Source organism: Myxine glutinosa, chromosome 10, assembly GCF_964187855.1.
Source record: "Myxine glutinosa chromosome 10, kmMyxGlut1.1, whole genome shotgun sequence".
Lineage (NCBI taxonomy): Eukaryota > Metazoa > Chordata > Myxini > Myxiniformes > Myxinidae > Myxine > Myxine glutinosa.
The window spans coordinates 107,295,216-107,315,119 of record NC_136270.1 but is presented as its reverse complement, the minus strand read 5'-3'; positions in this window follow the sequence as shown (position 1 = coordinate 107,315,119).

Below are 19,904 nucleotides of genomic sequence, written 5' to 3'. Positions count from 1 at the left end.
TTCATTGGCACGTGAATGTCAAACCGGGTGTACCACCTGCCCTCATTCGTTGCCACATGCCACATGGACGTTAAAGATCCCACTGTGTCCTTTGCAAAGAGTAGGCAGGCTATCACCGGCACTATCAATAAAGGCATTTAATGAAAATTCCTTGGTCAACCTCAAACAAATTTCAACAAAAAGTGTCTGTGCTGTTTTATACTCCTGAAAATGTCCTCTATCCCATATAAAACTAGAGAGGTTCCAGGGAACCTGAACTCAACTGGTCTATATCAATATGGTTAGAATATGCATAATAGAACCACAAACTATATAGTTTATATGTGCTAAAAATATATGACCAAAATTGATTTTCAATATGGCCGCGCTGCCTCACCCATTTTTGGGCGTGCAACGCCCAAATGCAATCCCAAACTAGTTTATGTCTTAAAGATGCTGCATAACAAGTTTCATTAAATTTAATCAATATTTGTGACTTTTAGAGCGTAGATGTCGAATTGTTTACACACGACAGACAGACAGACGGACGACGGACACTGGGTGTCTACAAAAACTCAGCTGGACATAGTCCAGTTGAGTTTAAAAGTCTGAAGGGACCCTAGAAGGAGAAACCTGTGAAAAATCACTGCAATATGACCTTACCCAAAAATGACATTTTCCCACATTTCACCTTTCTTTAAACATGTTAAATCCTCTCTGAAGGTTTCATTGGACTGTTAGGTACTGATTGTTATTGAAAGTGTTGGCAAGCAATTTGGGTTTGAAAGAATAAGACGCAGTCCCAGCCAATAGCTACCAAAGTAATTAAATAAAAAGCAATCCTGAGGATACATCCTGCGTACTGTGCATACTATCCTTGACACATTGTAACAAAAGTCAACAAGTTCGGAATGATGCTTGCATAATTGTTATAAATGATGAAATAAAACACTGAAGACCATTTGCAATTATTGCAGATTGCCAATTATTGCAGACTCATTAAAAAAATTAAAATACAAATATTGAACAACATCAACTGGCAGAACTAGTAATGGGAAAACATAATGGCAAATTGCAAGCATAATACTGAGAGCCTTCACGATACCGAGAGCTTTCAGAATATGACAAAGAGTCTGCGGAGAAGTCGACAGGGAACGTGTACATGTTGATGCATCGATATGCGTGGGAGATGAGCAGTTGCCATATGTTGGCAGCATCTCCCCTCCATGCGCAAGATGCATTCAGAAGCCAACAATGTCTTCATCTTCACCAAATGCCATCTGTGTTGTGTTTGTACAACCAGATCCTCTGCAGGTTCCACAAACATGAGTGCAGTCAGTCTGGAAGTTGTACTTGACGACCCGCAGCAGCTTCTCAGTAGCAGGAGCTAGGTCTGTCTGGAGAGGGACAAGCCCCTCGTCGCTCTCCCGCCAACCCCACTCTGTTGGACGGAGTCCATCCCCATATCTCCTCAACTCTTGAACCTGAAATTACACCCGGAGCCTGTGGTACTTTGCTGCTGCTGATGTAGGTGGTAATTTCTGTGGTTGAACGTGAGATGTGCCAGACACCACCCTCTCACAGAATGGCTTGTGCCGCAGAGAGTCTACCTTTTCTGGCTTTCCCATTGTAAATGATCTCCAAGGCTTTCTCTCTTAATACAACATCATTGGTAGAAGCTGACTGTGAATCAAACACCTTGGCCTGCTCTCGGAAGTGACTGCTTGTTTTGAAGTTGAATTTAATGAGGGAAGCTCCTTTCCTGATGTAGTGGAGGCGAGATGTGTCACATCCAAGGACAGCATGGAGGAAGAGGATGTTTGACTATGTTCCAGATGCAAAGGCTCTTTGTGTTCTTCTTCAGCTCTGGGGGGAGGGAAGAAAGAGTCATAAGACTCTATTCTTGCATCGTAGCAGAATAGGACGAGGAGGTCTGTGTCATCCATGACCAGCAAACTGTTTGTGACCAGAGCAGACTCCATTGCCTTCCCCGCAACGAGGAGATCATCATCTCCTGAAGCATGGTGTCTGACAGTTTTTCTCCTACATCTCTTCACTCAGCATATGTCTTCATATCTAGATTAAGCAGGTGCCTCCATATGCTTTCCCACGGGTTTTTAATTTGCCACGGTATCCCAAAAAAATAACAATATAATGTACCCCCTCCTCTCTGGTAGGAATAGAATAGTTTAGCTGAGCTTTCGGTGGCCATTAGTGTGAGCTGTGATTCCACTCAATGGCCGAGATAACGATGTTGAATCTGCTTTTGAGAGAAAACAAATGGGATTGTCATCACCTGTATATGGTAATGCAGGCACAGTACAGATGGCAACGTGGTGGTGGTTTATTTGATTCATTGCGACCATGACGGTGTTATCTACAAAGATTCGCCACACGGGGGCGCTCTGGTAAAACAAATAAAACGATTAAAAGGTTCCTTTTTTTTCCAATTCCAAGAGAGCACACCCAAAATCCGAAGCAGGTGCAGTTTCCTCATAGATCATTTATCGGAGAAACTGGTTGAAAACTTTGAATTACAAATTACAATGGATTACTTAAGATTGCAGTAATCTTTGGTGGTATTGAGAGAATGGGGAATTGACGACTCGATGAGTCTTGGTATAAAGTACAGCAACATTAAACCGATATTGCAAGTCAATGGACTCACATCACAACTCTCAAGCATTCGGTAATTGCACAAAAATGCTTTATAAATACCAGGGGTCACGCTTAATTATTTTTTGTGGTCCGCCGGGCCACCTAAACAGATTTTTGGTGGCCCACCAGCATTTTTGGTGGCCCACCAGCATTTTTGGTGGCCCGCCAGCATTTTTGGTGGCCCACCAGCATTTTTGGTGGCCCACCAGCATTTTTGGTGGCCCGCCAGCATTTTTGGTGGCCCGACCGTATATTATTTGCTGGTGAATCAAACTTCATAAAAATTCGTTATCCACATTTAAATTATTATTTCCACGACACCGACAGATCAAACCTACAAGTTGATAATCGTCCAGAAACAGTTGCTGCATTGATTGTGTTTTTTAAGCATTAAGTAAGAAAGAAGAAAAAGAAATAAGAAACCCATATATGGAGTTAACAACCAACGACACATCCACGCTAACACACACACTCACGCATACACACATACAGACACCTTGAGTCCTGGGAGGGATCCGTTCCACATTCTGAAACCCTTATATGGAGATATAACAATAAACGACACAAACACTCACACTCTTTTTTCATTTCTGTTCCTCACAATTCTGTCTCTCTCTTATTCACACACACACACACACACACACACACACACACACACACACACACCACACCACACACACACCACACACACACACACAATAACTCTATCACTGTGAAACACTTTACTCCTGATTAAATCAAGATACGTTCACATGATAAATTAAACACATCAGCGTAACCACCAGCCGAATCGGTGACTCTGATCAGGCAAATACTTTCGAGTTGAAATTCACAGCCAAAAGCCAAACAATAATAGAATAATAATAATAACATCGTGAAACATTTCAAAATCTTATCTATCTTCTATCTTCTTCTACCTATATATATATAAAAGAAAGTTTTTGTTTGTTTGTTTGTTTGTTTGTCTGCACGTACTAATCTCCTGAACGGTGAAAGATAGGAGGAAACCTCTGAAACAAAAAATGTCGGGACGGGCCCCGGGAAGGTTATAGGTTATAGGCCGGGCTGGGCCCATTTCGCAATTAAAAGCTGAGCTGAATTATAGTAGTCTACCGCCGCGAGTAAAAGCTGAATTATAGTAGTAAATTCATTCAAAAAGAACCAAAAATGTCGGGACGGGCCCCAGGAAGGTTATAGGCTAGGTGGCGAGGCCGGTCGAGGCCGCTTCGGCCGGGCTGGGCCCATTTCGCAATTAAAAGCTGAGCTGAATTATCGTAGTCAATCTTCTATGGCCGTGAGTAAAAGCTGAATTATAGTAGTAAGACCTATGTACAGAAGATTAAATTCATTCAAAAAGAACCCGGGCAACGCCGGGTGCTTTCGGCTAGTTTAATATAAAATAAAGTTTCCTTACTTGTGAAAAGTGATGATTTGGTAACTTTCAACTTGTGGGAATTCCTGATATTGTAGCCAAAAGCAAAACAGAACACTGAACATGATCACCATGTTTTTACCTGAAACCAGTGAGTTGAACAGCCTACCTGGGCTATCGTAATCCAAGATGGAGGTAATGATGCCACGTCGCCACCTCCATGTGACCACAGTGGGGTTCGCTCCAATTAATAGATGCCGCTCAATCGGTGTGTTCCATTACTAAGCAGCAGCACCCATCTAGTGCCATCCCTCCCATGAAGAATGGTGGTGACCGCATCATTCTATGGGGATGCTTTTCAGCGGCAGGGACTGGGAGACTTGTAAATATAAACAGAACAATGAATGGAGCCACATACAGGCAAATCCTTGAGGAGAACCTGCTTCAGAGTGCAGAAGACATTAGACTGTGGTGAAGATTTACATCCCAACAGGACAATGATCCCAAGCATACAGCCAAGGCAACACTGAATGGCTTCAGAACAAGAACGTGAAAGTCCTTGAGTGGCCCAGACTTGAATCCAATTGAGAATCTGTGGAAAGACTTGAAGATTGTTGTTCACCGACACTCCCCATCCAACTTGACAGAGCTTGAGCAAATCTGCAAGGAAGAATGGGAGAAACTCCCCAAATCCAGATGTGCAAAGCTGATGCAGACAAACCCAAGAAGACTCAAACCTGTAATCTCTGCCAAAGGTGCTTCTACGAAGAATTGACTCAAGGGGTTGAATACTAGTGTAAATTAGATACTTCTGCATGTCATTTTTAATTATTTTGTAAAAATAAAAATTCCATGTTGACAATAATTGTCTGTAAGCAGGATATTTCAATTATTGGACGGAATCAGACAAAACCTGTTGGATAGGTTGGGTGCACGACAAAGACAAATTGATTAAATTTTGGTGAAAATCTGAATCCAGATACGAGAATTTTTTCTTTTTTTATGTGGTCCATCACCACTGAGAGATGGGGCCAAAAACGATATATAGCATGATATTTCAAAAGTTGTGGATGGATTATGACAAAACTTGGTGGAGGAGTTGGGTGGTGACATAATAAACAAGCCGATTTGTTGAAAGATGGCAAAAAGTTCCACCAGGAATGACACAATATCAAACTTATGTTTTAACCTCTGTGACCCTAAGGCCCTACCCCCAGGGGCATGAATTTAGAGTTCAAATCGTTTAAAAATGTGCCTGGAATTGCATTTTTGGTAGTTGACTGTTTGACCCCACCTCAGCATATCAGGGGGCGGGGCCAAAAGAATACTGCTTTCGTGAACGTTCTTGTCATTGGTGGTCATGACTAGTAAGTTTGGTAAATTTCTGCACAACCGTTTTAGAATTGAAGGCATGATGGAAGGATGGACAGACAGACAGATGGAGCCGATTACAATATCCCCTCTTCCATTTGTTTTAAAGCGTTGGAATAAAGTTTGTATTATATTAAGAAATATTATGTACAAGCAGGATCTGCAAAAGGAGTGCATCTTTAATTTGCTTGTTTATTTCTATAACAGGCTTATGCTACGTGTCTGTCTGTCTGTCCAACCGTGAAACACGGAAAGGCTCCTCGAAGAGAAAAAAAAATTATGAAGTAAACGTTTTTTTTTTGTTTTTTTTTGTTTTTTTGTATACAAGATCGAGGCTCGTGAAAGAGCTAACATTAATCACACAAAAAGACAAACCGACACACAAAACACAAAAAACAAGGGGAGCGGCAGACAAGATGGGGAGAGAGGGGGAAGGACACAAAAGAGAGGGGGAAGGACACAAACACAACATTTGAGAGCAGGGACATCGGGAGGACTTGGGGGGAGGTGGGAGAGGATTAAAACATATGAACACTGCAAGGACTCTGGGGTGAATTACCGGGGGTAGAAAAGATCAAGGTTTTCGATGGGGGACGATAAGAGATGGTGGTGAACAGCTGTTTTAAAGACCTGGAGGGAGGAGTGGGATTGAAGGGAGTGGGGGAGTTTGTTCCAGAGGCGGGAGAAAAGGGGAATGAAAGAGTGAAGGTGAGCAGAGAGCCTAGACTTTGGCAGTTTAACCATAAGAGGGTTGCAGGCAGATCTTGTGCGACCTGAAGGAATATTGGGGGGACAGAGCACAGAGAGAGCTGGGGGAGCAAGGCCGGAGAGGAGTCGGTAGAAGACAGAAAGACCACCAACCTGCCTGCGGTGAGTGAGTGAAAGGCCCTCGGCGTTGACTACATCGCAGGAGATTCCAATGATTCTGAAAGCTTTGGCCTCAACAGCGTGAAGCCGAGCAAGGTGTGAGGCAGGAGCACCAGCCCAGAGGGGGGAGCAGTATTCCATTGAGCTGCGGATGAAAGCCTTGTATGTGGTGAGGAGCTCAGGTGTGCCAAGGAAGGACTTCACACGACGGAGGATGCCCAGTCGGCGACTGGCTTTGGAGGCCAGCTTGGAAATGTGGTTTTCCCAAGAAAGATCATGGCAGATAGTGAGACCCAAAAGCTTGAGCGACAGAACTTCTTGGAGAGGATTGTTGAGAAAGTAGATGGGAGGGTTGTCCAGTCGGTCCTTTCGGAGAGACATTGTAAGAGTGTGAGATTTGTCAGGATTGAAAGACATGTTCCACTTGTTTGACCAGTCTGTGATTTTGTCCAGGTCTGCAGAGAGTGAGGAGGCTGCAGACTGCCGATCTGAGGGATGAGGAATGGAGCGACAGAGAGTAGAGTCGTCAGCAAAGAGATAGAGAGGATTTTCAAGAGAGTCAGAGAGATCATTGATGAAGACCAGAAAAAGCACAGGGCCCAGAACACTACCTTGGGGAACTCCAGCCTGAACAGGAAGAGGAGATGAGAGAAACCCATTCAGGGCCACACGTTGACTACGACCAGAGAGGAAGTCCGCCAGCCATGCGTGGAGATTTCCATGGATACCAAAGGAGGAGAGTTTGGAGAGCAGAGCAGGGTGCCAGACCGTATCGAAGGCACGTGAAATGTCAAGGGAGACAGCTCTAATTTCCTGTTTGGCGTTGAGGACCTCCATCCATTGTTGAGAAAGCAGAAGCAGCATGTCCAGAGTAGAGTGACCAGGTCTGAAACCAAATTGATGATCAGAGATCAAGCCATTGGAGAAGAGGAAAGATTTAATATCTGAAGCAATGATGGATTCCATGACTTTGCTGATAATTGGGAGAAGGCTGATTGGTCTGTAGTTGCTGGGATCTGTTTTTGCACCTTTTTTGTGCAAAGCGGTGATGTTGGCTGATTTCCAAGCAGATGGCAGATGACCTTGAGCAAAAGAGAGGGTGAAGAGAACAGAAAGAGGGAGTGAAAGAGCAGAAGAACATGATTTTAGGACCCGTGGGCTGATGCCGTCAGGACCAGTTGCAGAATCAGAGTCGAGGGTTGACAGAAACTTTTCCACCTTGTCAGGAGGAAAGGACACAGAGTCCAGGAGCAGCTGGGTACGACTGGGTACGGTGGGTACAGAGAGGGATGGGTTTGGGACACAAGATTTAGAGGCAAACACAGAGTTGAGGCATTCAGCTTTTTCACGTGCGGAGTCAGCCGTTAAGCCATTTGAGGTGAGGGAGGGGATGGAGGGGGAACAAACACCAGAAACAGATTTGACCAGACGCCACCAGGATTTGGAAGAGGTAGACAGATAAGAGAGTTCGGTCTTGAGAATGGTGAGATATTGTTTCCTGGCTCTCCTGACGGTGGACACACACTTGTTTCGGGCTTTGTGAAAGGAAATGAGATTTCCTTCCGTTGGATTTGCTTTCCAGGAGACGAAAGCAAGTTGTTTCAGGGCAACAGCCTCACCACAAGATTCCATGTACCATGGACGGGAGGAAGGGTATGACAACTGAAGACGAGATGGTATAAATCTGTGCATGAGAGAGAGCAATTTACTTTGAAAGAATTCCCACGATGAGTTGATGTCAGAGGCGGTAGAGATGGGAGACCAGTCCAGATGATTGATGGCTGCTTGAAGACCGTGCCAGTTGGCCTGAGTGAAATGCCAGAAAGTTGTTTCAAATTATTCCAAATCTACGGGAAAAATTATATATTTTTTCACTCAGACAAAAAATTAAACCTGGGCGGTGTATAAAACAACAGAACGTTGCTTCAAACGCTCCTGAATTTTTTTTCAAAACAATATTTGCTGTTAAGAAATATGCTGTGATATATTTGCTGTGAAGACATGATAATTTTGGAATTTTACAATACTGTTATGTTGGGGGGTAAAGGAATATCTAGAGTTAGGTACATCTGGATAGGTAACATGCTTCAACTGTCGCGATAGGGAATCTACCCTCTAATAAGTTCTGTTTTCAGGCGGTTTGTCGGGGAAGTGTATACCTGTGAACATACAAGGATGTTCGTGTGTTAAATAGTTGTAGGGATTAAGATAAACCCCTGTGTGTCAGACCTGGTAATCATTCCTTTGTCCCTTATGGCAACAAACACATATAAACACTTAGATAGGCCCTTTAGTGCAACATTAAATAATTCCCCTTCCCTTACAATGATCTTGGAAGAAGACAGGCAGGAAGCCAGATCGGGGCACCGCCAGATGGCTGCCGCCAGCCGCACCACCAGCTGGCCTAGCAACATCGGTGAGACGAGCTGTAACCACGCCCAGGAGGACTCTAGTTGGTGGCACGCCAGAACTGATGTCAGATGGCAAGGCTACAAAAGGGCTCGCTGGATGACATTTTGTCTCTTGGCTCCTCGTGCTGGACCCCTTCGTATTGGAGATCTCTCTCTCTGTGCTTGAAGCTCTTGCCTTTCTTTTTGGTCTCTGCGCTTCTCTTCTTCGTCTTGAGAGGTCCTGGTGGTCGTTGGTTCACCATCTGCGTGGTGCTTGCAGTGGTGCTGGGGCCTCGTGTGCGATCGACCCGGAGCTTGGAGCGGTGCGGGCTGCACGGGGCCTGGCGAAGCATGCGAGCGAGTGGACGGAGGGTCTCCTCGCGCCGGAGCTTGGAGCCGGACGGTGCCGCGTTGGACGACGGACAGATAAGCATTACACGAACCCACGACGAGACATTTATTTTCGTAATTCATTCCCTCGTCTCGTATCTAAAATCTGTGTGTGGGGATGTCCCGATCTAGGACATTTTATTACCGGCGCGTATTTTCCTGTCCCGCGATTCCTTGTAAATAAACCCTTGTATTATTTTCCATTTCCTTCTAAACCTGGATTCCCGTTTGAGTTCGTTCCCTCTCCAGATAAGCGCTTCCGCTTCTTCTTCATTCTTTCTCCCATGCTGTAATAGCAAAATCCGTATTTGGTCGTCGCCTCAATTAAAGCCGTTTGGTCATTCGTGAGCCCTGGTATTAACCAGAGGGTATTCGCATGACAACTGGTGTCAGAAGTGGGATAGAACCCTGTTATAAATTTGGTGTCAAGAGTGTGGAGAATTTGGAAACAAAAATTTTTTAGTCGGAGGCGATAAATTAGAATAGTCGATTGGTGTGCGAGGCGTGAATGGCGTGTCATTAAATTTACTTCGATTCTGAGATAAAATACGCGCGGGAAAGCGACCTCTTCTTAACGGATGGAGGAGGTGGGCAATATGGAAGAAAGGAGAATGGAAGGTGCGTTGAGCCTTCGAAGTGAGTCGGAAGTAATAGGGCGGTTTGAGCATAGCGATGGAACTTACCCCGCCGTCGGGACGGCCCTGATACCCGAGCAGCCATGGGATCGATTATTTAGGAAGATTGAGGGAATGGAGGAGAAATTGAATAACAACTTGAGGGAAATAAATAGCAAATGGATGCTCAGAGTGAGTGATTAAATAGCAAAATGGATGCTCAGAGTGAGCGATTAAATAGCAAAATGGATGCTCAGAGTGAGCGATTAGAAAAAATGGACTCCCGAAGGAATGAATTGAGGGGGATAATAAGGGGATGTAGTGAAAGATTGGATGCGCAGATTAAAGAAACGGAAACCCCATGTGAGCAAACGAATGAGATAAAGAAAGAACAAAAGAATGATTCATACGGGACTCAGGAGCCGGGAATGGCAATTGAAGGGAATGGGGAATGTTTGTTACATGCTCGCCTGGAGGTTTATCGGGGCCAGGTGGATGCCACAACACCTCAACAGGGGGATGGATTTGGATCCTTGCTGTGCTAGGGCGGTGGTTCAGAGCAAGAGGGGATAACAATGGGGGGGGGGGGGGTCCGAGTAATGGAGCCGGGCCATGTATTTATTGGGGAAGAAGGCCTGATGGGGCCAGAAAAGATTGGTAATGATGATGTACATGATGTGACACAGCGGCTGGGGACCTGGGACAGTCCCATGGAGGTGGAGTTTGACCGGGCCCAAAGGAGTTTGGGGGAGGAGGTGAGTCAGTCCGAGGAGGAGGTTGAGGTGACAGAGGGGACCCTCACCGTGCACACCGATTGGGTAACAGAGGCTCTGAAATTGCAGAACCAGTTGGGGGAGTGTGTTGGTTCCGGGCTGGATTTGGATATTGGAGGATCGGGAGATAGAGCCTCAGGCGATTTGGTCCCCGTAGGGAATTTGGACCAGCTGCAGGGAGGGGCAGAACAACCTGGAGGAGTTGTTACCTGTAGCTGTGGTTATTGGACACCTGGGGCCAAAATAGTAAAAAGAAAATTAAAATGGAAGTTGGATTTGGAGCAGCCTTGGTTGGAGTTGGTTCCCGGGCTGCGGGATTTGAACCAGGAGAGGTCATTGGAGATGGCCTCGGGCAAAAGTTGCCCCTTTCGAAATTTGGTGATGCCAGCCAGCTGGGGGGCTGGGCTGGCGAGATTTGGACGTGGGGTCCAGCCATGGGTGTCATGGTACGACCTGGGCCCCACGGGGGAGTCTGGTGGAGTTTGGCGTCCTTTGTCCGTCGGGGGGCCGCCCGAGCGTGTGGCTCGGGCCGGCAGGGTCACTGGACCCTGGTGGGGGTTAAGACCTCCAGGGGGTCCGAGGTGGTTTCTCAAGCCTGGGATGGCATTTATTGACGACCACTAGGGGGAGGTGTTGTGGGTCGTGCTTTGGTGGTGGCACTGCGGACGGTCAACTTTGGCCTGATGTGGTGACCACCCGTGCATGCGGCCTGACACCCCCCTCCTGAGACTCTGGGACAACCAGCATGTGGTGACCTGCCATGCTGTGCTGGGCTATGGACGTGGGTCAAACCGAATGGACAGGGATGGACATAGCCTGCTGGACAACCATTGGGGCATCTTTGGAATGTGATGGTGTGAGGGTGACCTTCCACAGATGTTCCGTTATGATTTGTGGACTCTCAGTTTGCGAAGAGAGCCATGGGAATGCGATCGGGAATGTGTAACGTGCCGAGCATATGGGCCATGCTCGGCTGGCATGTGTATGGCAAAGCATCTTTCTTTGGTGAGGTTAGTGAAATGTGAAAAATGCTTGGCATGGGTAATCTCGGGGTTATATGCAAATTTAAGGGTGAATTTTGTGAAGGGAAATGGTGGTCACTGCACAGTGGCACCATTATTGATCCAGGTGTGTTCGACCCATGTGTTGGAGGCTGGGATAAAAATTGACAGGGTAGCAGGACACAGCCTTCAACTGGTTGCGGGGGCGATTGCGCCAATATTTGGGACGCTTGGTTGTGGGGATGTAGTTGGGTGGTCTGGGGGTCAATGTGGTGCTCTGGGTGTCCACAGGTGTGTGGACCATGTCTTCTGGGTGGGTCTCCTGGTGCAGCATGGCTGTTGACTGGACCTTGGTGTGGTCAAGTGTGGGTGGGTACTGGGGGCTGCATGTGGTCGGACTGGCGGAAGATGTGGAGGTGCAGGGGACGTGGTTGTTGGGATGCCACGCACTGCGACCGTGCCCCCCAGGTCCGAGGCCTTGGGAATGGCCATGTTGGCAGCAGGTGCTCGCCACATTGGCCAGCTGGGGCTAGTGCAGCTGTGTTCCTCGCAGGTATGGCCGAAGGATGGATGGTGGGTCGCACCCTTGTGGACACTCATGGGCCATGTTGGCGTTTTGACTGCTCACCTTGTCCCGATGACCCTTGCAGGTGTGGAGCTGTCGTAGCCACAGGTAGTTGTTTAGAACGGTTCACCGTTGGATGCGGACCCACATACCTGCCAGTGTAGTGGGGACAAAAGTGAAATTTGGTAAAAATTTGGTAGGCTCAATGGGAAAGTTTGGGATTTTGAGGGTGGATGGCACTTTGGGTCTGAGCAACCTGCAACAACCTGCGTTTCAGGTGAGAGGAACTCATGTGTACTGTCCCAGGCTTCAGGACTTGCTATGTAAATTGGGGGACATGTAATTTGGAGTTGGGGGCGGGTGAGAGTGATGATATGGTCGGTGAGGGGGGATGGAATGTGTGCCACAGAGTCTTGTGGGTGGCGTTTGTTTTTGTGTTGTGGTTATGTGTTTTCATGTGGTCGTGAGGTTGGAGATAATGGATTGAGTGGTGATTATTGTGTTGAAAATGGAAACGTGTTGACAAAATGTCAAACGGGGATTTCACAATGGCAGGCCATGGCAACTCTTTTGTACCATCTTTGGCAATATGTGTTGGAGAATTGAATGGCAGCGGGGGAGGAAATGTGTTTTGGGATCTTGTGGGAGGGGAAGGTGTGTGTGTCCGCAGGTACAGATCAAGCTCTGAGGAGCAATGCCTGCGCCCCCCCCCCCCCCCTCTGCGGCAATTACTCCTGGCAGCCGGTGGTAACTGGAAATTGGAGCTCGTCGGTGGAGGGTCTGGTTGGGCGCCGTGTGGTAAAGGAGACTCCCGGCGACCCGTGGAGCTGCGCGGAAGCAGGAGGCAACGGAGCCTGGTGTGTGGAGACCCTCACCGGCGGGATAACGGTGAAAAGGGCTGTTTGGCTGTCACGGGGCCAAGAGGTAAAAGGGTGGGGGGGGGGGGGGCAATGAACTTGTGAATCGGTTGACTTGTGTTTGGGACTGCGGGCACCACAGCCTGAAGCGCCCCACCATCTTACTTGTGCGGTACCTCCCCGCTGCCTAGTTGAGAAATGCACACCTGTATATGACATATATGCCATGGTCCTACAGGGGGGTGAAATACGAGCTTGTAATGATTTTGTGTGTGATGACATGGAATGTGTATGAGTGGTTAAGGGTTTGTGTTGTATGAATGAGGGCGAAATCCACCGAGCCATGTCACTCACCTGTAACACCAGGACAGGGCCCGCGGAAATTTAGGGGTGCATTGGGATGGCCCCACAGGTAAGGTTGGTCTGTAGACTCACAGGTAAGGTTGGCTCAAAATGGTTTCGTGCAACACCCACTACACAGTTGGTTTGTCACTTCCAGGTGATTGGGGAACATCTATAGAACAAATCCAGCCCTGATGTACAGTTGAATTGTGGCAACAACAATAAATGGCAGCCACTTTTCTATGAGGGGGGTGGTGTCCGAGGCGTAAATCTGAGATTTTGACGGATTTCATTTATTTGTTTTTTCTCTTAGCCCCTACAGGCAAGATACATCCAATTTTGTTGTGAAAGTTTCATTCATGAGTATGAGACATCTATATGTGTATGTTTTAAAATAGTTTTATATTTAGTAGGATGTAGCTGGGATGACTTCATACTTCTATTGTATGGACAGAACAAATTACTCACGATGGCTCCCCATATACCTTTGCGACATGCATCAACTACCAGAGAAGTTTCCTGGAGTACACGAAGAGTTCATGAAGGGCAACCACGCTGTATGTAGATCCAGCCAGCCATTTAGTCGTGTCTGGACTGACATGGCTCGGGAGCAGTCCATCAACCTTGACTCTAAGAAGAGAGGAGGGATTGTAGGTATCACCCTGAAGCAACAGGCCCTAGACAGATGGTTCTTGACAAGCCATGAGCGAGCAGCAATTACATCGGCAACAAAGGAGATGTGTGATATTCAAGACAGTGACAGGATCGGAACACACAAAGAAACTGGTGCGGCCAGGCGAAAGAGAGACGAAGAAGATGTCCAGAAGCTGATGTCTATATTCAAATCTGGCCTTGCAACAAATCCGTTCGACACTGATACTCTTGAAGGAGATGAGTGTCAGCCCCTCATTAACATCATATCAGGTGTGATGCTCCCACAAGCTGTTGCAATGCGTCTAGTGACATCACGAGATATTGGACAGGAGCAACTGAAAGAGTTTGTTACCAAACGCCTCGATACAAATGAGAAGGGGTTCGGGAACACACTGCCACACATGAATATCATGACATTTGCATCAATGGCAAGGAAAAAGACGATGAAATCAGCAAAAGACAAGACAGCTGCCGTCAGTGCAGATCGAGATATCTTTGGCAGATTACTCATTGTTGCTAAAGCACGTGATGTCAACCTCAAGGAAGTCCTCGCACATGAACTATCATCTGTGCCTTATGCATTGGCACATTCTGACGGCAGTATGCGTAAGAATGTGAAGAGTGATCTGCTAGCAGAGTTGGAAACAAAAGTTGATGTGTTGCCAAATCTTCCATATAATGAAGCACCACTACCCACTGCTAATGTCATTGATGCGATGGCATTGGTCCAAATGGTGAAATCTGGCGGCACTAAGACATTTGGCCAATTGGCAGAGAAGTATTATGATCTGATATCAGCACCATTTGGGAAGAATGGCTGCAACAGGGTAGATGTGGTCTTTGATCGCTACTATCACCCTTACTCTATCAAGACTGGAGAACGCATGCGACGAGGGTCTTCTACAGAACTGGATATTAAGATATTGGGACCCAGTACACCTCCACCTAAACAATGGGACAAATATATACTTAATCCAAACAACAAAGCAAATCTTTGTGCATTCCTACGTGATCGATGGTGCCAAACTGCACCAGAAAAACTAGCACCAGGCAATAAGCTGGTCCTCGGTGGTGGCTTCAAGAACGGAAAGGAGTGCAAGCTGATCGTAAGAGGGCATGTGACTAAACTCTCACCTCTGGAGCCTGACCACGAAGAAGCAGACACCAGGCTTCTTCTGCATGCTCACAATGCGTCATATGACCACCCACAGGTGATCGTGCAATCACCAGATACTGACGTTGCAGTCATATGCATACACATGTACGTCACAATGAGATGCCAAAAACTTTGGTTTCGTACTGGAATAAAGCAAAAGTTACGACACATACCAATCCACGAAATAGTCTTGGCCATTGGTCCAGAAGTATGCAAAGCACTCCCATCATTGCATGCACTAACAGGAAGTGACACGACGAGTGCCTTCAGTGGAATTGGTAAGAAGACAGCTTTGAGGAAACTTCAGGACGGTAAAGACCACCAACAGAAAGTGTCACAACTGGGAGATATTATCCCACCGACAGAGGAAACTGTCTATGCTTGTGAACGGTTCATATGCTCCCTGTACACAGCAGCTCAGGCAGCAGGAGACACGGCGGACAAAATCAGATATTGGATGTTCTGCCAGAAAAGGCAGAAGAATGAATGCCTACCACCAACATCTGGCAGTATTAGGCAACACATTTATCGAGCTAACTATCAGTCATTCATCTGGAAGAAGTCATTGCTCCCCAACCAAGCACTACCAAAGCCAGATGGTAATGGATGGAACATCGAAGATGGAACTCTCCAGCCCACCCTCATGACCAAAGACCCTGCTCCAGTTGGACTAGTTGAGCTGACCGCGTGCAAGTGTAAAGCGTCTGCATGTCACCGCAGCCACGTATGTGCCTGCAAGAACAATAACATGCCATGCACAGAAGCCTGCACTTGCATGGGAGGTGAACAATGCAAAAACCCAAACAAAGAACCTACCACAAGCGACTCAGAAGATGATGATGAGGAAGATCAATGATGACATTTTCGTGAGTTTATACCACTTAGAGGATGATTCAGTAGCAAAATATGTGTGTTTATTTTAATAATACAACAAATGACAGTTATATGTTAACATTGTAATGTTCAGTGAATGACTATGGTTATGATACGCAGCCAGATTTGACCTGGTGAGATATTTTTGCTGAGATTACTTGTGGACTTTTGGTCATAACAGGAGTGGGGTTGATGATTTAAGGGGAAATGAAATCTATATTTTTCTGACTTTACTTAAGGATTGTCCAATTTTGTTTCTTGAAAAGATCATAAAGATATATCATATTACAACCATAACCGCATTTGAACAACATAAAGATGATATTACATAATTACAGTCGAAAAGCAAAAACTACATATTTCAGCGATTTTGTGTGTTTTGGGTATAATACAAGGTATAATAAATAAATAAATTTAAATCGTACTTGAACAGCATAACGAAAATCCCCTCATACTTCCCACTATCCTTTTAATTATAATGTTGAAGAATCCCTATTGGAAGAGTGGAAAAAACAAAAATACAAAAAAAAATCGTCAATTTCGATCTTTACGCTACCCCTTAATAGAAAAGTGGCTGCCATTTATTGTTTCTGCCACAATTTAACTGGACATCAGGGCTGGATTTGTTCTACAGATGTATCCCAAGCACCCTGAAATGACAAACCAACTGTGTCGTGGGTGTTGCACGAAACTCATTTTCTAGGCCTCTCTTGAAAACTGGCTCCTGGACTATATGAAGCTCATCAAGAGCTCTCTCCCTCTCCCCCTCTCCCCTCGCCCCTCTCCCCTCTCCCCTCTCCTCCTCTCCCCCTGCCGGCTGTTGCGATTTGGGTGTGGCGTCATGGCGGCTGTGAGCAACTGCTCTGTGTTGTGGTGAGTCCTTTGTACGATTTTCTCCTCTCCTCCCCTCCCTCTCCTTTTCCATCCTGTGTGCTTTGGCGTTTTGTTTTCATCCTTTCTACACCTTTGTCTTCGAGAGAGAGAGGATTGAGAGCGGACCCATTTTGGGTGCGGCCTACCGGCTTCGACGACGCTTTGTACGCCTTTTTGTGCTTATAATGCGCGTTTGTTATTTATTTTAGTGCGATTTATTTCGGTTTGGTACCTTCTTGTCCGGTTCGGACAAGTGGGGGTGTTAATTCGCTGGGATGGTGAATACACACTCTCGGTTAGAGGCGTTCGACAGCTTAACAAGGAAGCATGCATTTGTGTGTGTTCCACCCGAAGGAACTTCCACCGAGGACATTGTTTTGTCGGTGGGGAAAATAATCGGTTGTGAGAATGTACGAGCAGCGTCGAGAATGAATCAAAAAGTTGTTGTATTTGTGTCCGATAAAAAATTCGTTCACGATGTTGTTTGTGCAGGATTAACCACAGAGACAGGTCTTTGTCTTGGCGTCACCTATGGACAGACACTCCGTCGATGAGGGTCGTCATATCTAATGTACCTCCATTTATAACTTGCGATCAGCTGATGTCTGTTTTGTCCCGATACGGAACAGTGGTGTCGAAAATCACAATGATTCCGCTCCGGTCTCACGATGAACGTGTTCAACACGTGATGAGCTTTAGACGGCAGGTGTATATGGTGCTTACGGATTGAGGCGATGACACGGGGTTAAACATCACGTTCAAGGTAAAGGTGAACAACCATGAGTACCAGATGTATGCGTCATCCGTCTCATTAACATGTTTTCATTGCGGAGCTTTTGGCCACGTGAAAAGGTTTTGTCCGAAGGTATCATGTGTAAGGTGCGGTGAAGCAGGTCATAGTGACGCTGATTGTAAAAGAGATAACACACCGGTCTCTAACGTACGGAACAAGGTAAACCGAAATACCCGAACGGTTCCTACCGCCGCTCCCTCGCACACGAGGAGTCGGGATAATACTCCTGTTCGTGTTGGTGAAAACAACAACACCGCTGATTCGGTAAATAATGAAATAATCCCAGATAACCCACCTGTTGTGGCAGATGCTACGTCCAGTGAGGAGATGGAAGAAGATCCCATTGTGGTGACAAAAAAACGAAGAGCACCTGGTGCTTGTAACTCCAACATTACTTTGAAAAAGGTAGTGTTGGATAAAGAGAGTGTGGGTGAAGACGCCCCGAAACGTCTTTCTCAGGTGTCCACAAGCTGTATTGACACCAGGGAGAAGGAACCTGAATTAATTAATTCTGAAACATTATCAGGCAGCACTGAAAATTTGGGAGACAAAGTAGATGGTGAGACTAAAGATGATGGTGAGCTCATCAGTGAGCCGCCACCTTCACTACCTGCTGAGACCAAGCGGAATGGGAATGTTTCAGCCCCAAGCTCCTCTTTACCCCTGCAAGATCTAAATCATGACACTGGTTCGTCAACTGAGCCAGTGAACATCTCCCCAGAGGAGGGTGAAGCTGAGATTTCAGCTCCTGCTGAATGTCCCAGGTACCAGAGTGAAGATGACTCTACAATAGAACATTCCAGCAAATCTTCGGACTTGGCTGGAATCAAAATGGGGACGGCGCAGACTGACATATGTGACCCGGGCGGAGATGTTTCTGATTTGTCAGATTCAGATGATGAAGTTGAGATGACTGAGTTGTCTCAATCTTCATTGTATCAGTCATCCATAGCCCCTCAACTTATTATTTATTTTCTAAATGACACCTACTGACACCGAAATGTGATTGTAAAAGATCATTTTCCTGATTTAATTTCATTCGTCCAGGCTGCAAAGGACATAATTAGGAGGCCGGATGAATTTCATTTAACAAGGTCGCTGTTTCATCGGCTTAGAAAGGCTGTTACAAAAGCAGGGAGCGAGATTTCCCAGCAACCGCTCACGCCTTTTGATAATCCATGAAAAAAATCACCTTTGGAACCTTAAATATGAATGGCGGAGGTGCAAGCCAAAACCACCAGGTTCAGGTGAAAAGTTTATTTGAGCGCAAGAAAATTGATGTACTCTTACTCCAGGAAACCCATATAATTCAAAATGTGGAGTACGACTGGTGTCGCCTCTTTAAGGGACAGTGTTTTTTTAGTAACTTGTCTTCTTCTTCTGCTTATGTGTCCTTTTTACTCAGACCAGGACTAGTACCTGAGTCATGCCTCTTCCAGGAGGTGATTAAAGGCCGGTTTATTTCATTGGAACTGGTCATTAATAATTTTCGGTTTACACTATTCAACGTTTATGCACCAAATGAGAGTGTGGACCGAAGAGCTTTCTTTTCATCTTTAATTCGACACATGCAGTCGATAGATCTCAATAATTGTATTTGCATGGGGGGTGACTTTAATTGCACCTTTAAACCCAGTATAGACCGAAATACAGCAGAACCTCATCCCGAAGGTAGTACTGATTTGTTAAATTATTTTTCGGCAGTGGGGGTGCGAGATGCATGGAGGCTACATTACTCCAACAAATCTGAGTATACATGGGGACGATGTGCCAATGGGAGAATGACCTTCGCTAGACTTGACCATTGGTACATAAACTCACAGTTCAGGAATGCGGTTATCTCTCCAAATCATTTTCTATCTTTGTTTTCTGATCATCATTTCGTTACCATGGGCCTCTTTTTCCCTCAACCCTTACGCAAAAGTGCATACTGGAAATTCAATACCAGTCTTCTCGAAGATGCTTTGTTTAAAGACGCCTTCCGTGCTTTTTGGGTCATCCAACTTTCAAAAACGCCCTCTTTCTCTTCTTTAGCATTATGGTGGGATAACACAAAAGCTCAGATTAGAGTGTTTTGTCAGCAGTTTGTTTCAAATGGAACTGACGTAAAAAATATAACAATGGCTTGTTTAGAAGCTGATATTATATGGTTAGAGTGTAAACTGGCTAAATATAATAACAGAAGAGACCACAGGTTATTGGTTGAAAAGAAGGCTCAACTGAGAGAGCTGATTCAGGAGAAAGCAGCAGGCCTGTTAATCAGATTAAGAATAAACAATTTAAAGGTATTAGACACCCCTAGTAAATCTTTCTTCCAAATGGATTTTGTAAATAAGTCACCCAAAACCTTTTTCTCTGTACTAGACTTTAGGGGAA